The 23,168-nt window shown below is 41.7% G+C and overlaps 1 protein-coding gene and 1 pseudogene across 1 annotated transcript in view; one reads left to right on the top strand and one right to left on the bottom strand.

The window, feature by feature from the left end:
* ADAM21 (ADAM metallopeptidase domain 21) overlaps positions 1–1,024 on the bottom strand; it is a 51,598-nt gene extending 50,574 nt beyond the window's left edge. The window contains exon 1 of the mRNA XM_037007298.2: positions 403–1,024. The gene's annotated coding sequence lies outside the window, so the exon portion shown is untranslated. The remainder of the gene's footprint in view (positions 1–402) is intronic.
* On the top strand, positions 725–2,958 carry LOC108387817 (disintegrin and metalloproteinase domain-containing protein 29-like; annotated as a pseudogene).
* Positions 2,959–23,168: the final 20,210 nt, after the last annotated feature.

Genomic DNA, 23,168 nt, shown 5'->3' on the forward strand with positions numbered 1-23,168 from the left:
TCAACCAAATGTATATGCCAGTTAGTTTATCCATACAACTATTACGTACTGGTTCCAGTTTGTGGAATAAATTCATAAATAACACAGCTATGAACATTTATATACAACTTGATGGTTATAATCACTGAAATATAGAGTAGGTATAGTTTATAAGAAAACATTACTACACAACTTACTTTTCTTCTCATGGCCTCTATTCACAGTTTGTTTCCATCAATCACCACTGACGGCATTCAATTTTTATAAAATGTGAGACACCCTCATTCAGTTCTCAAAATTCTTTTACAGAGAAGTTCCACTCTACTCACATTTCCTATTTTAATTACAGTTGACTCCTTATATTATTTAGTTTGAGGGGAAAAAAGTTATTAATTGTCTTAAAATCACACCAAACCTACTTACTATTCTCTTGTGACCTCTCCAAGACACCATAGGATCATTCCACCCAGATAGACACACGATTTTTTCCAGTTTCTCCTATTTTATCTCAGCTTTTGGGCCCTGTGCTAGGATCTCCGCCCCTGTAGGCACAACCTCCCCTATGAGCACCCCATTGTTAGGTAATAGCTTACCCACCCCCTGCACCTCTCTGGGGGTGCCCAGCCTCCAGCCTCTCTCTGCTCTCCTCATGACTACACTGATGGAAAAGGTGCTGTTTCAGGGATCATCTTGCCTGCCTTCCACTTGACTGCATTTCCTTCATCACTGGCTGCCTCACTAATGGGGGCTGCCTTGGCCCAGAACCACCTTATGGGTGAGCTCTGGCTGCCTCTGTTTGGGCTACTACTGTCCCCCCATCTGCTGCTCCCATGCCCCACCAGGATGGCGCTTCACTTCCTCTGAAATTGTGATCCCCAGGAAGGTGTCCCACAGGGGGTCTGGAGCTGAGATACAGGTCAGCTCTCCTACAAGATTCACTGTGGGGGCCAAAGATATGTGATTCACATGAAAGTCAAAAAGAGCTTGCTGCCCAGACATTTTCCTGTTATCACCAATAATGGTCAAGGTGCCATGCAGGAGGATTACCCCTTTGTCCCACGAGACTGTTACTACTACAGCTACCTGGAAGGGGTTCCCGGGTCCGTGGGCACACTGGATACCTGCTCTGGCAGTTTGCATGGCATGCTGCAGATGGATGACTTCACTTATGAAATAAAGCCACTGAAGGCTTCTTCCAAATTTGAGCATGTGGTATCTCTGCTCGTTTCTGAAGAAAGATCAGCAGAGCTAGGAAAGTGTGAGATTGAAGAGGAAGGTACAAATGAAGCATATGCAGAGGAAATACTTGCTGAAACTCCTAGAGCAGGTCCTGTGTATTTGTGGTGGCCACATAAGAAATACCTTAAAATACACTGTACTGTTGCTAACTCACTAGTTGTTCATAATACTAATCACACAAGTATAATAGAGAATATAGTGATTTTAAACAACATTATGCACACCATTTACAAACAATGTCATCTGGATATCAACATATGTGTTGTGTGCATATGGGATGCTATGGATCCATTTAATATCTATTTATATGCTGATGTGCAAAAAACTTTAACCGATTTTGGTTTGTGGAAATATTATGGATTTTGGGAGCAAATCCCATGACACTTCATTGCTTCTTACAGGACATAAAATCGGTGGGGTCTCATATTGCGCCCACCAAAATGGAGTATGCAACGCCAACTGGGGAGCATCATATGTTTTTGTAGGAAATTACCACATATTTTTAGCTGCCATGGTTTCAGTGCATACATTAGGTCATGGCCTGGGTGTTTCTCATGATTACTCTGGTTGTGTTTGTTTTCGAAGAAGAAATTGTGTCATGGTGCCTACACCTGGTCTTCTAGATACATTCAGCAATTGTTCTTATAACAGACTACATATAAAGCTTACTCATTGGGATCCTTGTTTGAGTGCTCCAAATGTACCATATGATAATTTTCCTTATGTAGCTCCTCGTTGTGGTGACAAGATCATAAACCAGAAGGAAGAACGTGACTGTGGCTCCTTAAAAGAGTGTGCTGACAATAAGTGTTGTGAGAACAACTGTTCCCTCTCCCTTGGCAGTGAGTGCAGAAACATGCATGGTATTTGTGATCTACCAGAATACTGTGTCGGGAATGCAGAAGACTGTCCAAATGACTTTTATATCCAGGATGGAACCCCATGTTCAGCATTAGCCGTTTGTGTGAGAGGAAACTGTAGTGACTGTGACATGCAGTGTCAGTCTCCTTTTGGCTACCAAATAAAAGACAGTTCACCAGCATGCTATCAAAAACTGAATGTGATTGGTGACCGATGTGGAAACTGTGGGGTGAGGCTGACCCGAGGAGGAGGAACACCTGTTAAATGTGAAGAAGATGATGTTTTCTGTGGACTGCTGCACTGTAGCAATGTCCACCAAATTTCTGGTGGAGGTGATCACACTACATTTCACCATGTAATAGTACAAGATGTTAAACAGGAAAGATGCTTTGGATATGATGCACACCATGGGACCAATCTTCCAGAAATAGGTCTTGTAGTGGAGGGTGCAACATGCAGCTTGGGAAGATACTGTTTAAAACAGAATTGTACTTATTATCAGGACATGAAATTTGACTGTGATGTCCAGACCTGCAGTTTCAGGGGCGTGTGCAACAATAACAAACACTGTCACTGTCAGTGAGGCTGGAGGCCACCAGACTGTAAAGAGAAAGGATCAGGCGGTAGTTTAGACAGTGGCCCTCCACCAGACACAGAGCCACGTCTTCATGCCAATGTACTTGTAACTGTAAACAAGACCCTAGTTCTATTAATTGTTCATTTAATTCTTCTTCTGATTTCAATTGTTATTGCTGTATTTTCACACACAGAATAAACTGTAGAAAAGGAAGCAGAGCAAGGAACTATTGAAGAGAGGTAATATCTTAAACCCAAGTAAACACTAACTAGAAAACACAAAATGGAGAACAACTCATTGGCATTTACTGGGAGAAATGATCAGTAATCACTCTGATAATTGCATAATCCTATAGGTAATCTGAGGTAGTCATTTTAAAATAAAATGACTTGGCAATGCAAGAAGGGTCTGTGTGTTTGAATTTGTTTAATGTTTAGTGTCTGGTCATATTTGTAGTGTTCCTATAGATGACAGGAGTCTCAGATTGACCAAAAAGAGGACCTGTACCTCTTCAAGATGTGGATTCTAATGTTTTATAGATGCACCTGTAGCATATCTTGTTTGCACGGATATACACTAGTTTAACAGCATAGTGAACTTTTCCAGCTGGTTATATACTGGACTTTTGGCATTTGTTCACTGTTCTGCTAGTGTCAAATAAGGATAAAAAGAAAACTTGACAGAGTCTGTAGATCAGAAAAACTATGTCATAGGCATGTGAATGTCAGCAGTATTCGACCACCTGCTAAGCATGTGATCTTGGACAAAGCCTTAAGCTTTCAGAGATTCAAGGTTACATGTTACATTGAGAGATGAAATGTGTTTTTCACAGGTCATAAGAAAGCATCTGAGAAGGGCCTGGAATGTGTTATGCTCTCTATGTTTTGAAGTATGGTTGATATACAATACTGTATTGGTTTCACATCCACAACATAGTGATTCAACAATTATTCGCATTGTAAATGCTTGCCATGACAAGTTTAGTTATCAGATGTCCCTACACAAAGTTATTATACTATTATTGACTATATTCCCTGTAGTGTACTTTTATGCCCACGATTATTTTATAATTCGATATTTGTATGTCTTTATCCTGGTCACCTATTGCATCCTACTTTCTTCCCTTATAGCAACCACCAGAATCTTGTCTTTGTTTATGAGTATATTTCTGTTTTGTTGTTTCAGATTCCAAATATAAGGAAAATCAATTGGTATTTGCTTTCTCTGCCTCATTTCCCTCTAGGTCAACCCATGTTGTCCCAGATGGCAAGATCTCATTATTTTCTATGGCTGTGTAGTATTTCATTGCATACATGTACCAGTTCTTCATTATCCATTCATCTACCAAGGGACACTCAGATTACTTCCATATAGTAGCTGTTGTAAATGCTGCAATTAATATAGGAGTACATATTATATTTTTGAATCAGTGATTTTTTTTTTCTTCAGATGAGCTCCCAGAAGTGGAATTGCTTGGTTATATGTTTTTTTTATTTTTAGATTTTCAAAAAACCAATACTGCTCTTCATAGTGGCTGGGCCAATTGTCATTCCCCAAACAGTGTATGAGAGTTCCCTTTTCTCCACATCCACACCAACACATGTCATTTCTTGTCTTTCTGGTAATAAACCATTTTGACTGGTATGAGGTAATATATCATTCTTGTTTTGAGTTTCATATTCCCAATGATTTGTGATGTGGTACGTCTTTTCATGTGTCTGTTGACCATCTGTTTGTCTTCTTTGGTAGAATGTCTGCTTAGGTCCTCTGCCCATTTTTTAATTGGAAGACCTTTTTTTTTCCTTTCTTTTTTTTTAGTGTTGAGTTGTATGCATTCCTTATATATTTTGGGTATTAACCTCTTGTCTGATATATCATTTACAGTATATACATTTATATATCATCTCCTATATTGAAGGTTGTCTTTTGATTTTGTTGATGGATTCCTGGGCTGTGCTGAAGTGTTTCAGTTTAATGTATTCCCATTGTTTATTTTTGCTTTTGTTTTCCTTACCTATTTGGATTTCCTATCATCAGAGGTCATTGTTGTCTAATGGCTACCGAGTGATCCCTTTCTAAAATCCCATTCTTAGAATCCACTCAGTATTGTTATAGTAGGCAGATTGGCAGAAATGAGCAGGGAGGGCCATGGTGCCTTTGGCAGGTGTTTACATTCAGTTGGATGTAAACTCTTCTGTGGGATGTAGGGAATAAGGGTATACATTACAGACCTGCCAAAACTGACTGGTTCCAACATGGAGGAGAAGTTGTCTTTGACCTTATCTCAAAATACATTATATGCTCATTAGCATAGTGAAAATCAGACCCCTGGGTGTCATGAAAGTTCCCAGGCAGACCATCTAAAGACAAGAAGAGGGTGTTTCCTTATTTTCTGGAAATTCCCTCCCTATTAAGAGAATACCTAATCTATGCTGATAAATATTCCACCACTGGCCTAAAGTCCAGATTTAAGACCACCCAACCCAAACCCCAACCTGCTGCTCATCTTGGACCATGCCCACTGTGGGGTAAAATAGCAATATTTCCAGAATCTCTTGCTTGGCCTTAGCCATTTGCATATCAATAGGTGTTTCTTCTCACAGCCTTGGGGGAGAGAGACTGTTCTCTCCTCTCCTCTGCTGTAATTGGTCTTGTGCCTGTCAGTCGCTGGGGACCTGCCTATGGAGTTTCCCCACCAAAGGGGTTGATGGAGTGGTGAGTGCACACCAGGATGGGAGAAACAGGAGGTCGTGGCTACAGAGTACAAACAGAGACAGACCTCTTGTGATCAACAACAGGGTTTCTCTCACCCTAGCTTTTCCCTTGACTGATTTGGGTTACACTGGTTTATTTGCCCCAGGCCAGGAACACACTTCCCCCAAAGCTACACCCACAATCCTTCTTGGAATGTGTACTGTTCCTTTATGAAACTACTTTTTGCTTGTACCTGATTGACCTGCTTGTGACTTCTTCTTCCATCAGAGTCAAGAACCTTCTCCTGGATCGAGGTCTCATTTAGCTGGCAGGAGATCTTCCTGTATTGGATTGCCTGAAAACAGTATTACTTCTGGTACCACCTATCTTAGATCAGTTTCTTTTTGATGTTAACTCAGAAAAAGATATGAGTTCAAACAGTTTATGTGAGAAGTGCCTCAAAAGCCCAGTTATAAGAGTGGAGAAATGAAAAAGCAAGAGAAATAAGGCAATACACTGTTAGTGAAAAGCCTATTACAGTGAGCACCTGGGAGTCCTTCATGATGTGGATCTCCAAGAAACTGTAAAACTTGCATCAAACTTGTTCAATATAAGTGTGGATAAAATTGCAATATTTTCAGAATCTCTCACCTGGCCTTAGTACATCTGCATATCAATAGGTGTTTGCAAGGGGTGGAGAGAAGTAGTCCATCTCCATATCAATAGTTGAGTATGATGGGGGTGGAGAGAGAGTGGGCATCTGGACCAGAGAGTATTTTTGGATTCTTAGCAGCTGGGTCATGAGAGACATGGGTGAGCAGGAATAGATGACTGCTTATAAGCAATAAATTGGTTTGTCCCACTTTATTTCTCCCTTGACTGATTTCAGCTTCAAAGGTTTATTTGCCTCAGACTGGGAACATATTTTCCCCCTGGAGTCACAACTGGCAGTAATTAGCAGGACCTCTGAACCCAAAATTTGTGTGCATGCGTGCAGTGCTTGGGCAGGCTACCCCTAGAGGTGGTAGGGAGATACCCAGAAACCACCCTGTGGATGGTGGGGAGGCCCCAGTAGCTGCTATGGTGGGGAATGACAACTCACCCTTCCCTCTGGCAGTGGTATATGGTGCAGCTGCACCCAGGAACCCCCATCTGTGGGACTTCCACTCGTGGAGCCTCTAGTGAGGAATTGGTGTAGGGTAAAGCACCTCCTAGATGGGTGGACCCTTCCCCAGAATTGGGAAGGGTGGAGATGCTAGAAGCTGTGGAATTAGCCCTCTGTGAGATAGAAGACTGCTTAGAGGCCCCGAGTGGCTGTGTGGTGGCCAGGATTGTGGGATGTTTGTTTCTTGAGATAGTTGAAAGGGTTATTAAAGAGAGAAACACTTCAGCATCACTTGGAGGAGCTGGGACATGACCTATGGGAATGCCCTTAAGAAAGAGAGACAGTTATTGACAAGTCAGGTCGCATTTCTGAAAGATATGTTAGAGTGAGGGAGGAGGCAGCAGGGGAATCCACGTTGCAGAGGAGAAACCATCGGTACCTTCAGCCCCAGAGATGGTAGAGGAAATATAAGGGGAGGATGAGAGGGTGGGGCTGAGGACCAAACTGTTGCCAAGGCCACCACCCGAGGCACAAACCTCTCCCATAATAAAGGCATGCTCATTTGTAATTAAGAAAATAAAACACAACCATGGTCTCCTCAGGGGGAGGAGCAATCCCTCCCCAGGTTGTGGAGCATTCCATGTACAGCCCCTATGGCCAAGATGAGCTGGGGAACATCCAGTTTTGGCACATGCCTTTGGAACCTCTGCCTATATGACTTTTGCATCTTTGGGATATGGGGGTGGAAAACATTGTTATGTCGGGTTCTGAAATGGGTAGACTGGTTTCCCTGATTATTCACCCTTCCCCCCAGCAGTGGTTGCCAAGTGCCCATCACACCCCAGGTAATCAGGCACTTCTGGATTGGCTGACAATAGCCATCAGAGCAGTTTGGCCTAATCTTGGTGATTTGCCATACTTACTCACTAGCTGGAAAACATACGCAGAGCTCCAGCAGATGTTATGGGAGTTGGGCATGAAAAATATGAGCTATAATATGGACCCCCAAGGCCCCAATGAGAAGTTGTTCACCATGGGAATGAGAAATTTGATGCTCTATACAACTCCCCCATCTCTCTTTTGGTTTCTAGTGACTATTCTTGCCACCACATAAGTGAGGCTACTTGTACTTTAGCAGATCTGGGGGTGGTTGAAACAATAAGAGCATGGAAGGGTGTATGGGCTGCAATGGAAAGTAGAGGGGCAAAGGGCCCTGTGAAGGTCTCAAGGACCCAGATGTGGGTTGATTTGATAAAGGCAGGGGTAGTGAGAGAAAAACTTGATGGGCAACCCAATAGGATCTTGTTAGAACTATGGCACCAATTAAAGCCAGAGCAGCAGTCCCAGCTGCTGAGGTCCAGGACATGGAAGCCAAAAGCAAATGCCCTGTGTTCATGTAGGACTTCCTGGGGGACAGTACTCAGGCTCTGCCTGGGCCCAGTACCAAGGTTCCAGGACCTGGTTTGTCTGTAAAGTTCTTGGGGGTTGTCTGGTTGGGTAAAACTAAAGTCATCAGAAGCAGTAATAGACAAGGTCCAGGCTTTCCCTACCCCTACCACTATGGCAGTATTACAAGAGTTTAAGGATCTTTTGGGCTACTTGAGAGTGTTTATCACACACTAGGCATAAATTCTGAAGCCCTTATACTGATTGGTATGAAAGGGCATCAGCTGAGACTGGGAAGAAAAATGTGCAACTGCTTTTACTGCTGCTAACTGAGCAGTTGAGACTGTACAGGCCTAGGGTGTAATTGATTTATCAAGACCCTGTGAGAAAAATGTTCATGTAACCAAAGACAGTTATGAATGGAGCCTTTGCCAGCAGCTTGAATGGACCTGCCAACCTATTGTCACAATTATAGAAAGGAGCAGAGATCTGGTACACCTTGAAAGAGAAGTAATGGGCTGCTTTGTACCACACCTTGCTGGCTATGGAGCTCATTACAAGAATAGCTCTGACCAAGGCAATAACTACCTATCCCATCATGGGGTGGGTGCAAGATGACCCGAAGGCAGTGGAGTGAAGTGGCACAGACACTTACACTGGCCAAATGGGGCGCATATTTACAGCAGCATAGCGCCCTTTCCACTAGCCCCCTGAATGGAGAACTCTAATGCTTATTGGGGCCAGTGACATACACCAGTGGAAAGCAGGAAGAATGTGTTTTGACCCAGTGGTAGCTGAGAGTCCTTATCAGAAGGGAAAAGCCCCGATACCTGAAGATCCTTGGTATACAGATGGCACCATTCGTGAGCAGCCCCTGAAGTGGAGGGCTGTGGCTTTCCATCCCAAGACTGAGACAATATGGATGGAGGACAGAAAGGGGAAGAGCAGTCAATGGGCTGGTTGCAGGCAGTATGGCTTGTGATCACCCGGGAGAACCTCCCCTACAGTTGTCTTTACTGATAGCTGGGCCATCTGTCAGGGCTTGATCCTGTGGCTACTGACATGGTACCATGCGAACTAGATGGTTGGTCACTGGCCCCTTTGGGGGCAAGAGTTTGGCAAGACCTATGGGCCTCTGTTCAGACTAAGGCAGTTACCGTATTTCATGTGATTGGCCATTTACCTTTGGCATCCCAAGGGAATGATGAAGCAGTCACATTAGCCAATGTGTGCTGGCTAGAAGGAAAGCCTGCCTCTTATGTAGCGCAATGGTTACATCAGTGTTTGTTGCACATGGGGCAAAAGAGAATGTGGGTTGTAGCCCATTGGTGGGGCTTGCCATTGACCTTTGAAGAAGTCAGCAGACCCTGGAAGGAATGCCTTGTGTGCTCTAAGAGGGACTTACACCTAGTCCCTCAGCTACATGGGACAATAGTAAAGGTGCTGAAATCCCTTTTCAGGTGGCAGATAGACTATATTGGGCCTCTGCCCGATATCAGTATGCCCTGACTTGTGTGGACACGGGTAGTGGACTATTGATTGCTTTTCCTGAACATCATGCAGATCAGCAAATGACCAAAGGGGGCCTAGAGCATCTCTTTGCAGCCTATAGCCAGCCGCAGGTGATTGAGAGTGATCAAGGCACCCACTTTACTGGACACGTGTTACAAGAATGGGTGCAGCAATTAGGAATAAAGTGGAAGTTTCATCTACCATATAACCCTACTGGGACAGGTATAATAGAGAGGTACAATGGTTTGTTGAAATCTGGCCTTAAGTCAGACACTAATAGTCTATGGGGCTGGTCAGTTCACTTATAGGCAGTGCTATGGCATTGAATGAGAAGCCCTAAAAAGGAGCCTTGAGCCCTGTGGACATGCTAACACACATTGCTGCCTCTCCTATACAATTGTATGTGCAAAGCAAAGAGGAGTTATTGAAGCCAGAATATGGCCATCAGAGCAACACCCTGCTGCCAGCCCCAACTGTATTAAACCCTGGAGACTGTTGAGTGCACTTGGCCTTGGACATTTTGACACACATGGACCAGTGATAGCTGGCCCTTTTGGCACCTTGGGGAAAAGGCCTGGAAGTTGGCCTCCTGTGTGTTCATGGAATAACAGTAGAATGGCCCCCAAAAATCCAAAGATCATGGTAGTTTACCCAAAACGTCTGGGAGATAAGAGCATCTTATGGGGAAGTTTTGTTTTATCTTTGTGGCCAATGCATGTACTTCCCATAGTCTTACATATTGACCCATCTGTAACTCCCACAGGGAAAGGGGTGAAGGTCTGGTATACTAGACCAAGATGAGATCCCTTCCTGCCACTGTACTATCACAGGACCACTCTCTCGCATGCATCCTACCTGATGGACAAGATTTGCCTATACTGGTGTCATTAAAACTTGTATCTTACTACCCTTAAGGTTATTTTTTTCTATGGTGGCCTTGACTGGCTACAGCTTCCATGTGATGATTGCCCTGAACTCTCTACACATTCAGCTACTGGCTGCCTGTGGAATGGATGAGCTATGGACTTAATCTGCATGGGACTTTGAACCCAGATGAATCCTCCAGGTTGAGTATTATCATCATTTTATTGCTGTTGTTATTGTATTATATTAGTCTAGTTACAGTGCTCGAGGTTTCTCACACAGGGACCGTTGTGCAAGATGGGGAGTGAGTAGATTGTGAAGCGAGATTTCTGGAGGGGCAGGCTGTGGGTAAAATTGCAGTATTTCCAGAATCTCTTGTCTGGCCTCCATGTGTCTCCATATCAATAGATGGTTCTGAGGGGTGGAGAGAAGTCCATCTCCATACCAATAGGTGATTACAAGGTGGAGAACAAGCAGGCACCTGGACTGGAGAGGTATTTTTGGCTTTGTGGCAGCCATGTTGTGAAAGACACAGGTAAGCAGGAGTAGATGACGGCTTGTAAGCAATAAATGGATTTCTCCCACTTATCTCTCCCTTTGACTGATTTTTGCTTCAAGGGTTTATTTGCCCTAGGCTGGGAACATATTTTCCCCCTGGAGTTACAATGAGGTATAAAGAAGCTGATTATTTATCTACTACTACCTCCCAGTGGTGGAGGGCTGTTTCTGGGATCATTGACTCCATAGCACTTGCTGCCCTTTCTTTTCTGAACAGAGCATTTTTCTGTACCTATAAAAAATAAAAATAATTAAAGCCCTCAGACAGAATCACAGTTAGATGCCTACATGTACTAGAAAAATAAGACAAAAAAGACACAGAATGAGGCATAGATCTACTGATCTGAGATACAACTGTAGGGGCCAAGAGCAGGCTGCCCCAAGATGTGCCATTGTGACATGCACATTAGTTCAGCGTTGAAATCAGTCAAGACCCAAAGACTCTGAAAATACTTTGACCTCCCACGTCTAATAGTACAGAAAGAATTTAAATAAAGGACCTCCTCCAGGAAGAGAGTTATCACCTTATATAACTATATTATAATGTAAACTAGGAGTGGAAAACATGGAGGAATGTGGCTAAGTCTGTTAAAATTCCTCTCTGTGCTTCCCCCATTGTTTTTGTGCATCCCAGCACATTTCTTTATTAAACATTTACTCTTTTCATATTCGTGTTAATTACTCCCCTTTTCCTTTTAAGTCTCAGACTTCTACTCCCTTCTCCTTGGTTCAGGATGACATATGTACCTCATTCTCTCTATCTTTGGAATCTATGTCTATGAATTCCCCTTACATATGTAATTAAGCATTGTTTGTTTGTTTTTTCTTTTTTTGAGAGGGCATCTCTCATATTTATTGATCATATGGTTGTTAACAACAATAAAATTCTGTATAGGGGACTCAATGCACAATCATTAATCAACCCCAAACCTAATTCTCAACAGTCTCCAATCTTCTGAAGCATAACGAACAAGTTCTTACATGATGAACAAATTCTTACATAGTGAATAAGTTCTTACATGGTGAACAGTGCAAGGGCAGTCATCACAGAAACTTTCAGTTTTGATCACGCATTATGAACTATAAACAATCAGGTCAAATATGAATATTCGTTTGATTTTTATACTTGATTTATATGTGAATCCCACATTTCTCCCTTATTATTATTATTATTATTATTTCAATAAAATGCTGAAGTGATACGTAGATGCAAGATAAAGGTAGAAAACATAGTTTACTGCTGTAAGAGGGCAAATGTAGATGATCAGGTGTGTGCCTATAGACTAAGTATTAATCCAAGCTAGACAAGGGCAACAAAACATCCATGGATAAGCATTGTTTTTTTTTTCTCCTGTTAATCTACCTCATGTCAACTTGATTCTTAAGCCAGCTAGAAGAACCTGGAGGGATAGAGGAAATTTCTTCCTGCTCAACACCACCAATAAGTATATATAAAATTTCCTAATGATTTTAATTTTGTTAGATAGAAAGACATGAGCAGCTGGAAAAGGGAAGATAAGATTCAAAGAGAAAGCCACCTGTAAGTCCAGGGAGAGGAAATCCCGGAGCAAAATACCTCTAAAAACCAAAATCAGTCAAAGAGAGAAATAAAGTTTAAAACCTGTTTATTGCTTACAAACTGCAGTCTGGGGCCTTCTCTCTTTCCTGCTCCAGCAGAGGCAAAACTGGCCCTCCCCCTTACCTCTTGGGTACAGATAAGCCCTCCTTGCCCAGGTAATTACCTATTGATATGCAGATGAACTTCTCTCCACTCCTGAGGAATGATGCAAATGAACTAAAGCCATACTTCTTTCCACCTCTGAATGCCTATTGATATGAAGATGTACTAAAGCCAGGTGAGATATTCTAGAAATATTACAATTTTACCCACAGACCACCCCTCCAGAAGTCTCACCTTACAATTTACTCATTCCCCCTCTTCCAACCAATCTAATAACATACAATAGCAACAGCAATAAAAGCTTGATAATCCTCAAGCCAGAGGATTCAGCCTTTGCTGAATTAAGTAAATGTACTTTACAGCACAGTCTCTCACTAAGCTCAAAATATGTTTCTACACTTGTTTACTCATTCTTAACAACCATGCTAGATTGCTCATAAAACTTTTACCAAATATTAGACAAAATCAAGGCTCCCTTTAAGCATTTTTTTCTTGACAACAGCAACACAATAATGATAATTCTCAAGCGAGAGGATTCAGCGAGGTTCAAAGTCTCATGCAGATTAAGTCCAAAGCTCATCCATTCCAGCCATCACATGGAAGCTGCAACCAGGGGACACATCCAGGACACAAGGACTGTAGAAGCAAATAACCGTGATTTTGGGGGGCCACTTTGCTTCCAGGCCTTTCCCCAAGGTGCCAGAAGAGCCAGTCATTGCCGGTCCATATGTCAAAATGTCCAGGGCCACATCCATTTTATTCCTAATTGCTGCACCCATCCTCACAACGCATGCCCAATGAAGTGGGTGCCTTGATTGCTCTCAATCACCAGGGACCGGCCACAGGCTGCAAAGAGATGCTCTAGGCCCCTCTTGGTGGTTTGCTGATCTGTACAATGTGCACGGCACTCCTTTTGGGCTTGGCTGACTTCTTCAAAGGTCAATAGCAAGCCCCACTGATGGGCTGCAGCCCACATTGTCTTTTGTCCCATGTACAAGAAACATTGGTGTAGCCATTGGCCTACATCAGAGGCAGGCTTTCTTCTAGCCAGTGTACCTGGGCCAATGCATCTGCTTCATTATTCCCTGGGGATGCCAAAGGCAAATGGCCAGTCACATGATATATGGTAGGTGTCTGTGCCATGCCACTCCATGGCCTTTGGGTCCAGTTTCTCACCCACTCTGTGATGGGGTAGGTGGTTGTTACCTTTGTTGGAGCTGTTCTGGCAATGGGCTCTGTAGCCAGCAAGGAATGGTGCACAGCAGCAAGTTGCAAGGTGACCCAGACCTCTGCTCCTTTCCATAGTTGTGACCAGGCTCCAGCTGGCAGCAGGAGCAGCAGTAGTGGCAGAAACAGTAGCCTTAGGCTTGGGCCATGGGCCGGGGTCAGTGCGGCCAGCAGTGGTGATGGTGCCTCCACAACCACACGAGTATAAACACACATCCTTCAATGTGAGCACCACTTCTCCCCATCATTTCTAAGGGTGGCCCTCTCAAAGGTCACACCCATTATGACAGATTTTGGGTTCAGAGGAATCCTACCAACTGTGCCAGATGTTAAGTCTGGGCAGAGGACATCCTGGGTCAAAATACCTCTGAAAACCAAAATCAGTCAAAGGGAGAAATAAAGTTTAAAACCTGTTTATTGCTTACAAACTGCATTTGGCCCATCTCTCTCTCCTGCTCCAGCAGCAGCAAAGCTGCAAGCAAGCCATCCCTCTCCCCTTAACCTCTCAGGTTCAGACACACCCTTGGTTGCCCAAGTAATTACCCATTGATATGGAGATGAACTTCTCTCCACCCTGAGGAATGATGCAAATGCCCTAAAGCCATACTTCTCTCCACCTTTGAAGGCCTATTGATATGCAGATGTACTAAAACCAGGCGAGATATTCTGGAAATACTACAATTTTACCCACACCCCCCTGTAGGGAAAATGGAAGTTCCATGGCCAGGACCCTCACCTAATGCCCACTGTGTATGTGCAATGAGGTAATACTTAACCTCCTGCCCAGGTGCTTGCTTGGATACCAGTTGGCAATAAGCCATTACTGCCAGTATTGCTATGAAAGTATTTCGCTCAGTGCTAAGAGCAGAGAGAAGCAGGAGAGCAGAGACTAAGCAGAAGAGCAGAGGCTGGGAGCCAGAATCTTGAGTGGAGGCAGGTGCCTGAGGCAGGCTGAGCCAGGGGAGGTAGTACTGAGATAGGCTTGTTACTTTAGACTGCCAGTTTCAGAAATGATTCCTACCCTTAACCTACCACCATGAGAATAAAACCTGATATAACCCCTTTTCACCCCCAACGTTGTTCTGCTGTCATTTTTCAGTCTCACAGTATCCAGAGTGAACATGCCCAGGGCTGAAACCCTCAAGTGAGACACACCCAGATAAGCTTCAAAGAAAAAGAAGCACAGACTCTGCACAGATAGGGGGTCCCAGTAAATACAACAAAGGCTTTACAGGGAGATAACTTCCTTCCCAAAGAGATCTCAATAGGGGGCACAATCAACTGAACTAAGAACTGCCCAAATCACATCTCGGCATGGGGAAAGGACATGCTCACTGACATGGATGACTGTGTAGAAGAACCTGTGAATCAAGTAACCCCATCTTGTCAAAGAGGTGCCTTTTGGCCACAATGTAATACATAAGCCTCCTGCCTAAAAGTTCAGTAACTTTGTCTACCTTAACTGTGGCCCACTCCTCACTTGCAGTGTATTCTAAAAAAACTTACACTCTGCTTCACTGTTATCTGTGCCTTTCAATTCTTTGTTGCGGCAGGGACAAGAACCAAGGAGAACAAACTCAACTGGTAACAATTCTACTTTGAATTTTCTATACTGTTCCACAGATCATCTTTCTGGCTATTCATTTATTGTACTGTTTTAATTACAAGTATTTAATTTAGAATATGTCTAAATATCAGATAGGGCTGTGAGAGGGCAAGCTCCCAGATCCTATTTCAGCCAATCGGAGCTTAGTCTCTCTCCAGTCAGCAAGAAGTACACCCACCACCCCTAGACCCTGCCAACTGACCAAAGCCACTACTCATCACCCCCCAACTACCCCCAGGCCCAGCCAATCAGCCAGAGCCATGGCCATCATCCCCCCAAACCGCCCTGGAAACCCATAAAACCTTTGTTCTGGGGAAAACGCGCTCTCTTTCTCTGGCACCTGGCCACTGTGTCGGCACGGGTGTGAGACTGAGCTCGGGCTCGCTCGAATAAAGGCTCTTTTGCTTTTGCATCGGTGTTGGCTCCTTGGTGGTCTCCTTGGGGTTCGCGACTTTGGGCACAACAGCTGTTTTCCCCCCTATTATCTTATTATTCTTCAGGAATTTTCTAGTTGGTTTATATTAATTTTCTATATATACGTTACAATCAAATCATCAACTCTAAAAAAACTTATTGATATTTTTATTGACTTGTTGAATTAATATCTTATGTTTGGAAGAACTGGCATCATTAGGAACGTAGAAGATGCTGTCCAAAAACAACAGGTATTTGTCTATTTGAACAAGTCAGGTTTTGTTTTATAGAATTTAAATTTCAATATATATATGTTGGGATATTTTTTACCAAAATACTCCTAATCTTTCATATTTGTTATTGTGAGAATTTCTCTTCCACTAAATCTTGGAAATGTAAGCCATATGTTCTTTTTTTAATATTAAAATAGTTCTATTATTAAAATTTATTATTTGTCATTATTTTATCATTTACTTATTTATTTATTATTGTAGTCCACTTTTCCAACCAATTCTGTTTTTGCTAGTATTTTGTTAAGGATTTTTGTGTGAATATTTATGAGGGATATTAGTTTAGTGTTTTTGTTTGTTTGTTTTGCACGGCCTTTTCTGGTTTTGGTATCAGGGTAATGTTAGCTCCATAAAATGAATTTAGAAGTCATCTCTGCTCTTCAATTTTCTGGAAGGAATTGTATAAAATTGGTGTTATATAGAATTCTCCAGTGAAATAAACTGTGTCTGGAGATTTTCTTTTGGGGGTAATTTTAAATTATAATTCAATTTCCTTAGTAGATAAAAGACTATTTGAATTATCTATTTCATATTAGATGAGTTGTGGTACTTTGTGTTCTTGTTTTTTGCTATCATTAATGTACAATTATATTAACAACATTATGGTTACTAGACTCCTCCTATTATCAAGTCCCCACCACATACCCCATTACAGTCACTGTCCATCAGCATAGTAAGATGCTATACAATCACTACCTCTCTTCTCTGTGTTATACTGCCTTCCCCATGTCCCCCTCACTACATTATACATGCTAATCATAATGCCCCTTTTACCCCCTTATCCCTCCCTTCCCACCCATCCTCCCCAGTCCCTTTTCCTTTGGGAGCTGTTAGTCCATTCTTGGGTTCTACGAGTCTGCTGCTGTTTTGTTCCTTCAGTTTTTTCTTTATTCTTATACTCCACAGATGAGTGAAATCATTTGATACTTGTCTTTCTCCACCTGCCTTATTTCCCTGAGCATAATACCCTCTAGCTCCATCCATGTTGTTGCAAATGGTAGGATTTGTTTTCTTCTTATGACTGAATAATATTCCACTGTGTATATGTACCACATCTTCTTTATCCATTCATCTACTGATGGACACTTAGGTTGCTTTCATTTCTTGGCTATTGCAAAAAGTGCTGTGATTAACATAGGGGTGCATATGTCTTTTTGAATCTGAGATGTTGTATTCTTTGGGTAAATTCCAAGGAATGGGATTCCTGGGTCAAATGGTATTTCTATTTTTAGTTTTTGAGGAACCTCCATATGGACTTAGTTGTATTTTTCTAAAAAGTTGGCCATTTCTTGTAGGTTGTCCTGTTTGTTACCATATAATTTTTCATAGTATTCTCTCATAATTCTTTGTATTTCTGTGATGTCTGTAGTGATTTTTCCTTTCTCATTTCTGATTCTGTTTATGTGTGTAGACTCTTTTTTTCTTGATAAGTCTGGCAAGGGGTTTATCTATTTTGTTTATTTTCTCAAAGAACCAGCTCCTGCTTTCATTGATTCTTCCTATTGTTTTATTCTTCTCAATTTTATTTATGCTCTAATATTTATTATGTCCCTCCTTCTACTGACTTTGGGCCTCATTTGTTCTTCCTTTTCTAGTTTCATTAATTGTGATTTTAGACTGTTCATTTGGGATTGTTCTCTTTTCCTGAGGTAGGCCTTTATTGCAATATACTTCCCTCTTAGCACGGCCTTCACTGCGTCCCACTGACTTTGCTGTGTTGAATTATTGTTGTCCTTTGTCTCCATATATTGCTTGATCTCTGTTTTTATTTGGTCATTGATCCATTGATTATTTAGGAGCATATTATTAAGCCTCCAAGTGTTTGTGGGCTTTTTCATTTTCTTTGTGTAATTTATTTCTAGTTTCATACATTTGTGATCTGAGAAGCTGGCTGGTACTATATCAATCCTTTTGAATTTACTGAGGCTCTTTTTGTGGCCTAGTATGTGATGTATTCTGGAAAATGTTCCATGTGCACTTGAGAAGATTGTGTATCCTATTGCTGTTCGATGAAGTGTTCTGTAGATGTCCATTAGTTAGGTCCATCTGTTCTAATACATTGTTCAGTGCCTCTGTCTCTTTACTTATTTTCTGCTGGTTGATATGTCCTTTAGAGTGGTGTGTTGAAGTCTCCTAAAATGAATGAATTGCCTTCTATTTCCCCCTTTAATTCTGAAAGTATTTGTTTCACATATGTAGGATATCCTGTGTTGGGTGCATAGATATTTATAATAGTTATATCCTCTTGTTGGACTGACCCCTTTATCATTATGTAATGTCCTTCTTGTCTCTTGTTACTTTCTTTGTTTTGAAGTCTATTTTGTCTGATATAAGTACTACAACTCCTGCTTTTTTCTCCCTGTTAGTTGCATGAAATATCTTTTTCCATCCCTTCACATTTAGTCTGCATATGTCTTTGGGTTTGAAGTGAGTCACTTGTAGGCAGCATATAGATGGGTCTTGTTTTTTTATCCATTTGGTGACTCTATGTCTTTTGATTGGTGCATTCAGACCATTTACATTTAGGGTGATTATTGATAGGTATGTACTGGTTGCCATGCAGGCTTTAGATTTGTGGTTACCAAAGGTTCAATGTTAACTTCCTTACTATCTAAGAGTCTAACTTAACTCACTCAATATTCTATTACAAATACATCTAAAGGTTCTGTTTTTTTCTCTTCCTTTTTCTTCTTCCTCCATTCTTTATATATTAGGTATCATATTCTGTACTCTTTGCCTATCTCTTGATTGACTTTGGGGATAGTTAATTTAATTTTGCATTTATTTAGTAATTAGCTGTTCTACTTTCTTTACTGTGGTTTTATTGCCTCTGGTGACAGCTATTAAACCTTAGGAACACTTCCATCTATAGCAGTCCCTCCAAAAAACACTGTAGAGACAGTTTGTGGGAGGTAAATTCTCTCAGCTTTTGCTTATCTGGAAATTGTTTAATCCCTCCTTCAAATTTAAATGATAATCTTGCCGGATAAAGGAATCTTGGTTCCAGGCCCTTCTGCTTCATGGCATTAAATACATCATGTCACTCCCTTGTGGCCTGTAAGGTTTCTGCTGAGAAGACTGATGCTAGCCTGATGGGCTTTCCTTTGTATGTGATCTTATTTCTCTCTCTGGCTGCTTTTAGTAGTCTGTCCTTATCCTTGATCTTTGCCATTTTAATTACTATATGTCTTGGTGTTGTCTTCCTTGGGTCCCTTATGTTGGGAGATCTGTGGATCTCCATGGCCTGAGAGACTATCTCCTTCCCCAGATTGGGGAAGTTTTCAGCAATTACCTTCTCAAGGACACTTTCTATCCCTTTTTCTCTCTCTCCTTCTTCTGGTACCCCTATAATGCGAATATTGTTCCTTTTGGATTGGTCACACAGTTCTCTCAATATTCTTTCATTCTTAGAGATTCTTTTTTCTCTCTGTCCCTCAGCTTCTTTGTATTCCTCTTCTCTAGTTTCTATTTCATTTATCCTCTCCTCCACTGTATCTAATCTGCTTTTAATACTCTCCATTGTGCTCTTCAGTGATTAGATCTTCGACCAGAATTCATTCCTGAGTTCTTGAATATCTTTCTGTACCTCCATGAGCATGTTAATGATCTTTATTTTGAACTCCCTTTCAGGAAGATTCATGAGGTTGATGTCATTTAAATCTTTCTCAGGAGTTGTATTAATAATTTTACTTTGAACCAGGTTCCTTTGGCATTTCATATTTGTATATGGCGCCCTCTAGTGTCCAGAAGCTCTACTCTCTGGAGCTGCTCAGCTCCTGAAGCAATGTTGGGGGTCACAGGGGAGTAGTATTTGTGCCTGGGGTGAGGAAAGAGCTGTTTCCTGTTTCCCGGCTGCTCTGCCTGTCTCCACTGGCTGAACCAGTGTGCCGAGCACACAGATATAAGCCTCTATGCTTTGCGTTTGTAGTTGCTGTAGACAGATCTTCCCTCTGGCTGGCCTAATGCCAGGGTAGGGTTTGCCGGTTTGCAAGCCAGGTGGGGCTGGCCAGGAGAAAGGTGCAGTAGGCTGTGTATCATGGAGGGGTCTTTGAAGCTGTGTCACCAGCCAGGGAGCTGGAGCACCTGAAGATCGTGAAAGCTCCCAACCTGCTGAGCAGAGTGCACCCAGACAATTTTGTGTACCTGTCCTTTCTCCTGAGCAGTAAACTCTGTGCAATCCTTGCCCCTTTAGCAGCCCTCTTACTAAGGGCTTCATTGTTAGGAAGTCCTCAGACTGCCTGCCTCTCTTTTGTCTCAGAGCAGCTGGATAGGGATCCCTGCTTTCCACAAGTGACTGGAATTTCATTCTCTCCAGGAATTCTGCCTGTCTTAGCTTTCCAATCCCCTAATCACGAGAGTATCATGAAAGCACCATGAAATGTAGGGTTGTGCTTCCAGAGCAGATCTCCAGAGTTAGGTATTCAGCAGTCCCATGCCTCCACTCCCTCCCGGCTCTGTTTCTCTTCCTCCCACTAGTGAGCTGGAGTGGGGGAAGGGCTTGGGTCCCACCAGGCCACAGCTTTGGTATGTTACCCTGTTCCATGAGGTCTGCTCTTTTCTCCAGGTGTATGCAGTCTGGCACAGTCCTCTTTCCTGTTGCTCTTTCAGGATTAGTTGTATTAATTATATTTTCATATTATATGTGGTTTTAGGAGGAAGCCTCTGTCTCACCTCTCACGCCGCCATCTTTAATCCCTCAACATGTCAAATTTTATTAACCACTTAACATAGAAACCAGTCAGGTGACTAAAAAAGGTGGACCAATCCAGAGAAATTGTGAAGGATTATATAGGAGGGAAACAACATAATTATATAGGTAGCTAATTTTTTAAAATAAATATTGACAATCCATTTCATAAGGTCATAAAAATATCACATCCATATCAATTGTTGCAAAGGCAGTCTGTGGAATGATGACTGAATATGCTAGGCAGGCCAACTCTCTCCAAAAGGGAAAAACAGCACATTTAAGAAGCAAGTGATCATACATCTGGGTCTGATATTGGAACAACAAGGTTTCATTTCCCAATAGCAGTATCTGATAAGGCCAATTACCATGAAAGAATAAAATGGTGTCAGTAGATACCAGAAGTAACAAGTTCTAATTTTAAAGAGACAGTTGCCAGTGTATATAAAAGCTGCAAACAAAGATACAGACTATGTAATTATGTAATTTAACCAGTTGTTACCAAAGGCACCAAATTATCTTTTGGCAGTCTGAAATAAATGAGACTACCTTTTGGAGGCAAACATTCTGGATTCATTTTGAGGCATAACGACCATCAGTGGGAAGAGCTAAAAGGAACACAGGCAATTAGAGCTAGGACACTATTAGGAGCAGCAGGTGATGAGAGAGCAAATGATAACTTCAGTGTGACCTTCAGCAAGTCACTGAGTTTAAGTTTCATCATCACTGAAATGCATTCAACCACTGATGGCCTACTATTTGCTGCCAACTCTTCTAGGTATAAGAGATATGGTACTGAACAAGAAGGAGTGCAGGCAGATGGTACAGCAAATGCAAACATCTAAAGCAAAGACAAGTTTATTTGAGGAATAGAGAGAAAGTCATGGAAGATGCAAAGTAGTGAGTGGGGGAAAGGAAGGGAGTTGTGGAGTAGATGAATTAGAGGGCTAGACAGAGGCCAGATTATGTGCAATTTTGTGGGCACTCTTAAGGACTTGGACTAAATTCTACATCACATGGTATTGATTGAAGGATTTCAAGCAGGGGCATGAAATGCTTTTACTTACATTTTTGCAGTATTGCTCCAACTGCTATGGGAAGAATGGATTGGGGGTTGGGAGTGGCAGCAGGGCAAACTGTTAGAAAGAATATTAGACATCTAAGCAGTAGATATTGGTGGGTTGGAATAAGATGGTAGTAACAGAGATGGTCAATACAGGCTATATTTTTTAGTACATAAAGACAACTGAGCTTTTTCATGGGTTGAATGTGGGGTATGAGGGAAAGAATGGAATCAAGAATGGTCCTGAAGATTTTTATTTGAACTGAGTAAACAAAGTTACCCAAGAAAGGAGAAAGACTAAAGGAGGTATAGGTATAGGGTATGGGAATTAGGAATTCTATTTTCATCATAGTAATTTAAGATGCTGTTTAGACATCCAAATCTTGAGATGACAGGTAGACAACTGGGTTACATAAGAGTGATGTTCAGTGAAGAGGTGAGGGCTGGCATAATAATAGCATTTACAGCCAAGGAACTCAATTAGACTTCTTTTGAGGAGGGTGTATATATATATATATAGAAAAGAATGGAGAGTACCAATCAAAAAGGCTGCTAGAGAATGAAATAACTGTAAACTCCTTGTTGTTATCAACAGTTGGGGCCTGCAGTGAAATTTACCCCAAGAACTTGGAAATTAAATAAATAATACTACTTTAGGGTTAAACTGTAAAACCAACATGTATTGGGCCAGAACAGAGATATGCAATATTTTAAAGATAAGGAACAGTTCCAAAATCTATAAGACTTCACTATAATCTGTGTTACAGATGAACTGTGTCCCCACAAAATTCATATTTTGAAGCCCTAATGCTTAGAGCCTCAGAATATAACTATATGTGGTGATAAGGTATTTAAAGAGGTAGTTAATTTAAAATGAGATCTTTAGGATGAAACCTAAACCAATAAGGCCCATATCCTTCTAAGAAGAGGATGTCTGGATATATACATGCACACTCATAGGAAAGATCATGTGAAGACAGAGGCAGAAAACAGACATCTACAAGGCAAGAGAGAATCCTGGGAAGAAACTGACACTGACAACACCTTGATCTGGGACTTCCAGCCTCCAGAACTGTGAGTAAATAAATGCCTGTTGTTTAAGCCATCCAGTCTGTGATAGCCCTAACAAACAACCATCTGTTTAAATGTAATAACACAACAGAGTAAAAATTGTGTCAATCAGAAAGAGGTTTAATCACCTAAGGAAGCATAGAAAATACAAAATATGCAAGAGTTTGAAACCAAAGAGGTCAGTTACAGGACAGCAATTGGAAACAAATGGCATATCAAAGGAGAGGTGGATAAGTCCTAAATACAAACACATCCATAAGATGGTCATCAGAGAGGCTGACAGAATAAAATATTGAAGGAGGAGGGAGCAGCAGCAGACAGGAGATTGGAAAGACAAAGTGAATGTATGACATG

Source organism: Manis javanica, chromosome 8 (assembly GCF_040802235.1).
Source record: "Manis javanica isolate MJ-LG chromosome 8, MJ_LKY, whole genome shotgun sequence".
Classification (NCBI taxonomy): domain Eukaryota; kingdom Metazoa; phylum Chordata; class Mammalia; order Pholidota; family Manidae; genus Manis; species Manis javanica.